Raw genomic sequence first — 10,842 nt, 5'->3', positions numbered from 1 at the left:
ACAGAGGGTAAGAAAAGGCATCTTGTATAAAAAGTAAGTTGGAGCCAGGCTGTGAAAGGCTTGTAGGACCTAGTGTGTATTTGACCCTAGAGATAAAAATCCAATAGAATTTATTAAATAGGAGAATGAGAGGATCAGGTTTATATTTTAGGAATTTCCTTTTGGTAGCTGTCTGAAGGATGGATTGGATAGTCAAACATGTGTAATACGTAGGCAGAGTTTCCTGGGTCACTAAGAGTGTCTCTTGCCTGGGGTCACACATGTTAAAAATATTGTCTATCAAACAAAGTAAAAAGTGTTGCCTGTTTGAAAAATTAAGGAAATCTAAAAGTAAATGTGTCTGCCTCAGAAGTCATTGAAGAAAAATTTGGATGACCACGTGCCTGATAGATGGGATGGGATGGGGATTCTTCTGTGGAACTCCATTGAACCCAACAGCCACCAAAGTCCTTTCCAACTCTGGAATCTAGCAATGTTGTGCTTCTGGGAAAAGTGCTTTGTCTGCATGTTGCCGACCAACACCATTTGGGAATAAACAGATTTATCATCCCAAGAACATTGCTGACACTAAAAAAGTTGAATAATTATTGCTGACAGCTTTGGCCAGGAGCCAGAACTGCCCATTCCAGACTTTATCTGAATGTTGCCTGTTTAATTTTTCTTCTTTATTCTTTAAATTATTTATTTTGTAGTAGAAGCATAGGGGTAGGGACTGAGCTTCTAATTTCATTGAGTTTAGAAGCCCCTAAATGAAGAAAATCCCTTTCCCAACTCAGTTAAGTCCCTTTACTACATGCTATTCTTTTTTAATTTTTTTTCTTCTTCAGACCCTTTATGAAACACTTAGATAAGGCAGAACCCTGTTCAGTGGCTACTCAGGAAGGGTAAAAGTCTCCTAAGGAGCCTGAGAAGATGGTACCCTGCTCAGAGCAGATGCAGAAGGAGAGACTGAGTCGCTGCCTCCAAAGAAGAGAAACTTTTGACAAAGGAACTCGGCTTCACATACAGCTATGTAATTAAAATAGAGCCCCATGTGAGAGAATCCCCAGTAGTCATGGTGAATGCAATGTTTGAGTTTGCTTCAGATTCTGGCTTTTGGGATGCTTATGGCAAGGTCCTCCCCTGCCTAATTTTAGGTTAACTCCATTCTGTAGTTAGACTGATGATTCTGAAGTTTGAGAAAATGGGAATTCTGGAGGGTAGAAAAGGAGGAGTGTCACAAACTGGCTCCATTTTTTTTGCCTCTTAGTGATTTCAATATTTGAGACATAGCCTGTGTGATGAGTGGTTATTTTAAGAATCCTGAGATTATGGGATAATTGTATTGGGCTCCCTAGTACAGAACTGTGACCCTATTGGGAATTCCCCTGTCCCCTATCCATTACACAGCAGGCCACAGAGGTAGACAAGAGCCTTCTTCCTTCATCTTGAGCAGAAACACTCTATGGTGGTTCAGACCCATTCCATTTCACTCAGCAAGTTACAGAACTGAGGCTGGGTTGACTCTATATATACAGTTTCAGTCTGGTTTCCTTTTTAAACCACAACCTTCAATTGTAAAATAAAATACTCCCTCTTTCTGCAGTTCCCCACATCCTGATGTCTCTCCAAATTTCCATTCCATATCTATAAAGCTGGATAATCATCAGTGTCTGCTGTATGATCCATACTAACAATGTGGGAGATTTCTGTTTCCACTTCTCAGAAAATGAAGTGGCTTTGTATTCCTTGAGTCCCAGAGTAATGAAGGCTTCTTGAATATGTTCAGCAGTCATATTCTTCTCCAAGGCACCATTAGGCACTAGGAGAAGTTTTTTCCCAGTATTCTTTAAGGGCCCAAGGCTGATATGATTGGTGATAGTAAAATCTGGCAGTTTGACCAAGGATGTTTCAGCCTCCTTGGGTTGAACCAAAAAGTAGATCACTTCAGTGGTGTGCCAAAGTGCTTGGCGCTGAGCTGGTGCAAGTGTGTATCCCTCCATATGCACTAGGGTATGGGGTCCCACCTTAAGAGGAAGCCTCCCATTGCCACATGCACAGATGAATGTGCACCTGTCCCAAGTAAGTGCAGTCTCAACCCAACCTCCACTGCCACTGCAGGTGATTCTTAGGAGAGTCATCTAGAACTCTGAGAGACCAAGTGCTTGCACTGGATCACAAACCAGAATGAATTAAAGGTAGGCCTAGAATTCAGGTGTTGGGACTCCAATGCCAGCTCTTTATTCCTTGGGTGGCATGGGAATCAAGTGGTTGACCTGGAGTCAAGAGAACTGGAAATCAAATTCCTCCTCAGACATTTACTCTCTCTGCTCCCCTGGGCACACAGGTCACCTGCCTGCCTCACCTTCTCCTTACTAAGATGGGAAACACAAGAGCACTTACCCCCAGAGTGTTTAGGAGGATTACATGAGAGTGTGCAGACAGCCTTGTGCAAACTGCAAAGTTCTTCATAAACAGTGACGATGATGAAGTCTGTGACACTGTATTGTGTCACTAAATACACGAGTCTGTATTGAGTTTTGTTCCTTGAAAATGTGTTGTTGCTTAGACATTTAAATCGTGTCTGACTCTGTGATTCCCTTTGGGTCTTTCTTGGCCAATATATTGAAGTATCTTGCCATTTTCCTCTCTACCTCATTTTACAGATGAGGAAACAGAGACAAACAGGGATAAGTAAATTTCCAAGGGTCACACAGCTAGTAAGTGTCTGAGGCCAGATTTGAACTCAGTGAAATGAGTCTTTAAGGTTCTAAGCCTTGTGCCCTATCACTGTACAACCTGACTCCCCTTGCAGAAGCTCCATACTATCTATATGTAAGTACTATACATAAGCTTTAACTCTTGAATCACTGTTCGTTGGCTTATTAATTTGATAATGAATATATATCTTTTACAAATTCACAACATTCTTATTTAAATATGTTTGAAATCTATTCCTTTTAATGTGTTGATTGTAAATTATTGTGAGAAAATGTTAGTTATGGGTAAATATTAATATGCATTTAACAAAGCCTAGTATAGGATGTAGTAATTTATTAGGTATAAAATCACTTATTAAATGTATATTATTTTCCCAACAGTTTGCACTAATTTAGAAATTAATTGAATGTGACAATGAGTTTAATAGTGTTACTCATAAACACCTCCACCTTCAGCACTTCTACTAAAGGATAATTTCTTATTTTTTGTTGTTTAGGGATATAGGAAGATGCAGTATCTGTCGCTTAATTAAACTCATAACAAAATATGAAACATTACACCTGCTCAATTATTGATGATGATTATATAATGAACAGCAATATCAAACTAAAAATTAGATTATAAAGTTATTGAGATAATTAAATGGTGTAAATTAATCCATGTAATTAATCAATTGCGTTCCTACAAGACGTGAATCTTGATGCATTTTACAAAATGAACATCTCAAATACTATTTAGATAAAAAAGTGAAAAACTCATGACTATGAAGTAGAAATAGTTGTTTAGGTACTAAAAATGTGCCACCAGTGGAACAACAATGTCAGGGGAGTGGATCTGGCAAAATACTGAAAAGGAACAAAAGATTTGGACCCATAGATTGATCTGAGACACCATCTAGTTCAATGCAGACCTTTTTTCAGATGGGAACATTTTTCCAGAGAAGTTTATTATCTTGTTCAAGGAGTAAAATGTACTAAGGAATAGTAGAAAGATTGAGATTTGAACTAGGTTCCCATTCTAGCTCTCATAATTCCCTGTAGAACTTTAGGGGAATCCTATAAAGTTTCTTGACTTCGGTTTCCTAATATGTAAAAAAAAAAAGCCAGTTAAATTATCCATCCTTCTCTCAGCTCCAAATACTCAAATCCTATGAATCCCATAAGCTATATGGCTACATTCATGTTCTTGGATTTATAGAATCTGTCTTCTTGGGTGATGTGAAAAGCATAAGAACCATTCCTTATAAGTTCGGGTCAGTGATTACAAATTATCACAACAGGCTGAAATATGATGGATCCATGGGTGAGATAGCACATAAGGGATTGTATAGCGAATGATGAACAGGTCCAGAAATTGCTGAGGATATCAGTCGTGCCATTTAGTTTATTTTATAAAGTTTTTTTTTTCCCCACAGAGTAAAGTCTCAATGTCAGCTCTGGGTAAATTGGTCAGTGTGGGGAAAAATGCATTTCTCCTTTATCTGTGTTATTGGGACTGTTAAAATGGATTTATTATATTCCAAATTACAACTAATTTATTTTAGTTAAAGTTTGGAGGTTTTGTGCTGTAGCAGGAAGAGTCCTAGAATTAGATTTAGATGATCTTTGTTCAAATCTCAGCTCTGTCATTAACTACTTGCATTAGATTAGGATAAATCACTTAATCTCTCTAGATCTCAGTTTCCTATTCTGCAAAATGAGAGGAATGGACTCTGTGAACTCTAAGATCCCTTCTGGTTCCAAATCAATGATTCCATTATCCTTGACTTCCCTCATTATATTTTCACCTCATGTGCTCACACACACACACACATACACACAAACACAATCTATCTCTAGTAGGAAGAAAGAAAAAGGGAAATGACTTTTACTTTTGGATAGGTCTTGTATTAAGGTTATGCTATATAAATGCATGTTCATATGTGTGTGCGTACATATACAGACAAGTATATATACATATGTATTTACCTTCATATATAGTTAATATGTTCACATACAAGTATACAAATATACATTTGCATAAACAAAATATATACATACCATGTGTATGTATATGTATGTATTTATATATGTATATATATACATGCATATATACAAAGACACAAACTCTAGACATAGTACCCTAAAACAACACTCATTCCATCTTTTCCTTTCTTTTATCACTTCCGACTACACAATGAGAATGAATATGTCCTCAGCATTCCCCCCTTGGCTGCACTTCTCTGGCCTCTCAACCCCAATCTGCAGGCTCCTGTGCCAGTCCCAGCTCCCCCCTCCTCAGTGCCCCTTTCTCCTTAGACTTCTCTCTCCCTGCCATGGCAGAGGCTGGAAAGTAGCCAGTGGAAGTCTTCTCCCAGATACTCCCTTGTTAGCTGTTAGAGCCATCTCTTGATTTTCTACACTACTTCACCTCCTCACCTCTCTTGCTTTTACCAACTGTCTTTTCCCAAAGGATTGCGAGTTCCTTGGGGGCAGGGATTATCCTTTGTCCTTCTTTACATCCCTAGCATTTAGCACAGCACCTGATACATAGCAGGTGATTAGTAAATATTTATGGACTGATTGACTCCTTCAAACTACACAGAAGGAGAACCTACTGGATGCAGATAATCCCTTCATTCTAGAGTCCAAGGAATTTGCTTTGAAAACTGGCTCTGACATTTACTACTTGTGGGACTTTTGACACTTACAGTCTCCAGAGCTCAATTTCCTCATTTCTATAAACTAGCTTTCTATATGGGTTAAGCAATTTAAAGCACTTGCTTTCTGCCGGGCACTCTGTTTCACACTGAGTATAAAAAAAATTGCATGGTCATTATAGTCTTTGCCTTCATGGAATTTCATTCTATTGAAGGTACAGTACTTATAAAGAGGTGCCAAAAATGGGGGAGGGGTGAAGAGAGCATGAGGTCACAGTGAAGTGACAGCATATTGGACTATTGCACAGGCCAGCTATGTCTCCATTCCTAACTGCACCCTGCTCCTGACTCTGGATATTCTCTGCCATGCCAGAACATCTTCTTCCCCATGGAGGGTCCCTCTATCCTGGCTTTTTTACCCTGATGGTAGAATGAGACCACTTCCCCTGATTCATTCCTCACAGATTCTGTATTTTTAGGGAAAAGGAAGGTACGCCATACCTTCATTCCTCTCCCACCTTTTAGGACTTTATATGTTCTGATTCTAAACAGGTACCTTTTCCCTTCATTTTCACCTCCTTTTATGGGTTGTCTTCCCCCATTAGGATATAAATTCATTGGGAGAAAAGACTCTTTCTGCTTGTATTTGTTGTAAAATAAAACAAACAACAATGAATTAATTTTCAGTAAATTCCCATTTTTTCAACAAATTTAAATCCAACAACTATATCTCTGAATTGTCCTCATCTCTTGGAAATGGAAAAAACAAAACAAAACTAGAAAAGGTCATTCCAAATGTGTTGAAGGAGGTATCCATCAATTGAGCAAATGCTAAAAAAGTTGTGGTCTGTGAATGCAACAGAATACTCTTCTGCTTATATTTGTTTACCCAGGATTTAGTACAGTGACTGGTACATAGCAAACCCTTACAAAATGCTTATTGACTTGTAGGGTCTTAATTACCTGCAAGATAAAGTAAAAGACATCAAGCAGGACAGAGGGACTCCAGTTATGGAGCTGTGATCCACCCTTTAAACATGGTAGTTAAGTGAAGGTAGAGTCAAGTAGACTTCTTATGAATTCCTTAATAGACTTCAGAATATGAGAGTTGGGAGAGTCCTCAGAGACCATGTGGTGCACACAACCGGTATTTGGCCTGGATTTAAGTCTATGAAATATTAAGCAAGGGGGGATTTAGGTTTATCCTGAAGATCTCAAGTGAGAATTGAGAGATGGGACATGTCTTCCCAAAGCAACCGAGTCCATCTTGATACAGTTTTAATTTTTAGAAAGTATTTCCATCATCACCTACACCCCCTGCCTAGAACAAGACTAGGATATATCGGTCAGCCTGGTTTAATGGGGGACCTGTGATTTATCTAATTCTGTACTAGGTATTGTTGGTAGATCTCATGGGGGGGAGCAAACAAAGAAAGAAACAAAAAACACCTATTGTTAGATCACAATGAATTTAGGACTGGAAGAATTTTAGAGGTCTTCTATTCTACAAATTTATAAGCATGGAACTAAGGGCCAAAATGATCACATGACTTACTCAGAATCATAGATGTAGGAAATAGTAGATCTGAGATCTGAAACCAAACCCTTTGATTGCAAATTCATTATACTTTACCCAGAAATTATTTTTAATTCTGAAGAGCTTATATCCTAGTGTAGATACAGAAAATTCTCAGGCAACGTGGGATGAAATCTTGAGTAAAATTGTCCAGTATGCAAATGTTGAATGATAAAAGAGGATCATCTCTAGAATAAAGATGTCATTGACTTCAGTCTAGAGAAAATGACTCTGAAGAATACAGTGACTAGAAGAGGGGAAAGATCTAAATATAAGCAAATAAGCAAAAACAAAAAGGACAGGAAAGACAGGGAAGGAAGGAAGGAAGGAAGGAAGGAAGGAAGGAAGGAAGGAAGGAAGGAAGGAAGGAAGGAAGGAAGGAAGGAAGGAAGGAAGGAAGGGGAGGGAAGGAGGAAGGAAGAGAGGGAAGAATAGAAAGAAAGAAGGAAGAAAAAGGAAAAATAAAGAAAGAAAAAAGAAGGAAGGAATAAAAGATGGAAAAAGAAAGGAAGGAAGAGAAGAAAAAGAAAGGTGAAGGAATTTATAGGAGGCGTTGCTGTCAGCTGCTTTTTATCGAGTGCCTTCCTTGGAATGATGTCACCAATCCCATGACAAACTTTTCATAAACTTCTACTATGTGCCAGGTACTGGACATGCAAAGACAAAAATGGAATTATCCTTGTCTCCAAGAAGCTTAGAATCTGCCAAGGTAGACAGCATGTCCCATTCAGATATGTGTGAAACACAAACACAAATCCATGTCCATGTTCAGAACCTTCCACCAGGAAGACTTTCCAAGCAACAAGAGTTTCATCTGGAAGTGAACTAGGTCTAGAAGTCCTGGAGGGCTTTGAAGGGGTTGCTTTAAGGAAGGAGCATGTCCCAGGCATGATGGACAGCCAGTGCAATGGTCCAGGGAGAGGATATGGCTTCATGATTGTGGGGAATAGTAAGAAGGACAGTTTGTCTGGAGTCTACATCATGGAGTGTGGAGAGAAGACACAGTATAAAAGGAGTGGGAACTTAGACAGTGGTCAGTTTGTAAAGCATCTCAGAAACTTCTATTTGATGCTGCTGGTAATCCACTTCAGTCAAAGGATAGAAAAAGCCTATGATTTCAGAATTGTATAGGTCACACCTAATAATGCAGATCATCAACTTCTTTGCCACTTAAAGTATTAGTGAAATGTTCAGAGACTTGTGAGGTTAAGTGATTGACACAGGGTCATACAACCTGTATGTGTCAAAGACAGCACCTAAGGTCTGTGTTCCTGGCTCCACGGCTTGCTCTCCATTCATCAGTTATATTTCTTCTATTTTGGACATAAAGTAGATTCAAAACAAACCAAACCAAAATAACAAAAAGTATTTATTGTCTATATGTGACAAACCTTTTTCTAAGACAATTACTCTAAAAATGGGCACCAAAACTAGACATAGAGGCAGTCTGCCTGGGAATCTTGGTCCTAGGCTTGGAAGCACAATACAGGTTGAACCCCTCCAGCAACCAAAAAACAAAAGCCCTTTAGGGGATTCATAGAAATGGCTCCATTCATAATCCCTTTGCAGCAAAGAAAATCATTCCTGCAATCTAGTGGAACACATTCAAAGTAAAAAGTAAACCAAAGGATGAAAGTAATGTTGAAATCTGAGCATCCAAAAACATTAGCAAGCAAATCCTTGTGAAATGCTAGCGTCATTTTCTAACCACAGATGATAGATGTGACTCCAAAGACATAACTAGGTTGAGCATTATAGAAACATCTGCAAAAGCAATGTGAGCCCCATCTATCTCCTTGTCAGTGCCTGAGCAACACCTCTGTTGCTGGGGGCTCTGATTAAGAGAGATTCTATGAAAAAGACATTACTCTGCAAAGTACAAAATGGAAGGCGGGCTGAAGAGAGTGTCCAAATCAGAACCGCTCCCAGAAAAGATATGTGAGGCCAGGGAAAAACATGGGTGGTGGCACTAGCTGAGTACTGTAAGCAAAGACAAGGTGGGGGGAGTTAAACCTGTTTTTTTTTTTTTTTAACAAATCCCGGAGTCAGGAGAACCTGAGTTCAAATCTGACCTCAGATACATAACACTTACTAGCTGTTTGACCTTGGGCAAGTCACTTAACCCCAATTTCCCTGCCTTCACCCCTCCAAAAAGACAAAAAAGGAAAAGAAAAACAAAGCCATGAAGACCGAAGAAAACTCTAGGGGGTTGGGTTCCATTAGCTTGAGCCTAGCACTAAGATACAGGTAGAAACCACTTAAGAATGTAAAGGGAATCCTTCGTAAAGCTCGATGCTGGGCCATTCTGCAAGCTCTGTCTCTCTTTTTTTAAAGCAATTGGGGTTAAGTAACTTTCTCAAGGTTACACGGCCAGGTGTTTCTGGGTGGGTGCTAAGTGTCTGAGCCCAGATTCGATCCCTAGATCATCCAGACACTGGGGCCGGTGCTCTTACTCGCTGTGCTACCTGGCCGCCCCACAAGCTCTGTCTCTTGATCTTGTAGGGCCTGCCATCCCTCAGTATTAAGCAGTTGACTGGCCTTGGAACTTCAATCAAATAAAGGCATTTCCAGTACAGAAAATATTGGATGTTAGAGTTCGTTTCTTGGAACAGGACATTAAGAACTCCTCACATGATCTTGAAAACTTGGTGCATTCTAAGTGTAGGTTAAGACAGCTTCATTTGAGTAACATATTGAAATTCAGTTTCCTTAAACATCAAGTTGCTGAAGTTAGAGAATAAGCATATATACAGTATCGCCAATGTGCCAGACAATGTGCTATGAACTTTTAGCAAATATTAACCCCATTTTATCCTCACAATAACCCTGTGAGGTTGGTGCCAATGTTACAGTTAAAGAAACTGAGGCAGGAAGAGGTTATTGACCTACCAAGGGTCGCAGAATATTTGAGGGTGGATTTGAACTCAGCTCTTCCTGACTCCAGATGCAGCACTCTTTCCATTGTAGGACCCTACTGCATCAAACAAAAGAAAAATGGTTAATTTGGAATGCTGAACGCCTAGTGTAAATCCAAAAGGGGAGAATACATGGGAATTGGTGTTGCAGTGTTGTTTTAATTGTGTCCAACTCTGTGAAGCCATTTGGAGTTTTCTTGGAAAAGATACTGTTTTTTTTTTATTTTTGCCTTCTCCAGCTCATTTTCCAGATGAAGAAACTGAGACAAATAGGATTAAGTGACTTATCCAGGGTGGCACAGCTTGTAAGGAAGTGAGGCCAAATTTGAACTAAGCAAGGGGAGTTTTCCTTAAGTCAGACCTGACCCTCTGTGTGCTACATAGCCCAACTGCCTACTAGAGAGATAACAATCAGACTATTTGGAATTAGACTTCCCTCACTCATTAAATACATTTGAAAGGATCATTGATTTAAAGCTAGAATGATCATCACTGCCTGCACTTTAATATTTGTAAAGCAATTTCTGTACTTCTTCATCATGTGATCTTGCATTTCCTACCCAAGTGTAAGTGATTCCACTTCATACTTTCCCTTCCGACCTTCTACCTTTTCAGTTTCTTTTCCCACGGTCTTTCATCATTATATCATAATCTTCTTCAGGTCAGAGATTTTCTTTTTCCCCTTATTTGTAACCTCAGAGATTAGCACAATACCCTGCACATAGTAGGTACTCAGTCAATGTTTATTGAGTAACAATAATTGTGGAAGCTAAGTGCTATTCCATTTATATAGATGACAAAACTGAGCCTGAACCTGAGACCTTAAGTAACTATTGGGGTGGGGAGGAGAAGAGAGAAAGAGAACAAGAGCGAGTTAGTCACAGAGAGACGGAGAGACAAAAAGAGAGAAGACAGAGAGAAGAGAGAGACAGAGAGACAAAGACAGAGAGAGAGAGACAGAAAGAGGAGAGAGAGAAAGAGAGAGAGAGAGAGAGAGAGAGAGAGAGAGAGAG

At 39.3% G+C, this 10,842-nt stretch overlaps 1 pseudogene; it reads right to left on the bottom strand.

Moving 5' to 3' along the window:
* Nucleotides 1-1,422: 1,422 nt before the first annotated feature.
* Nucleotides 1,423-10,842, bottom strand: part of LOC138165232 (COMM domain-containing protein 7 pseudogene) — a 27,249-nt pseudogene continuing 17,829 nt past the window's right edge.

This window comes from Petaurus breviceps, unplaced genomic scaffold (genome assembly GCF_028583685.1).
Source record: "Petaurus breviceps papuanus isolate PSGF00001 unplaced genomic scaffold, PetGlider_PUasm1.0 208, whole genome shotgun sequence".
NCBI lineage: Eukaryota > Metazoa > Chordata > Mammalia > Diprotodontia > Petauridae > Petaurus > Petaurus breviceps.
The sequence above is the reverse complement of the archived record's forward strand: the minus strand, read 5'-3'. Positions and strand labels throughout refer to the sequence as shown.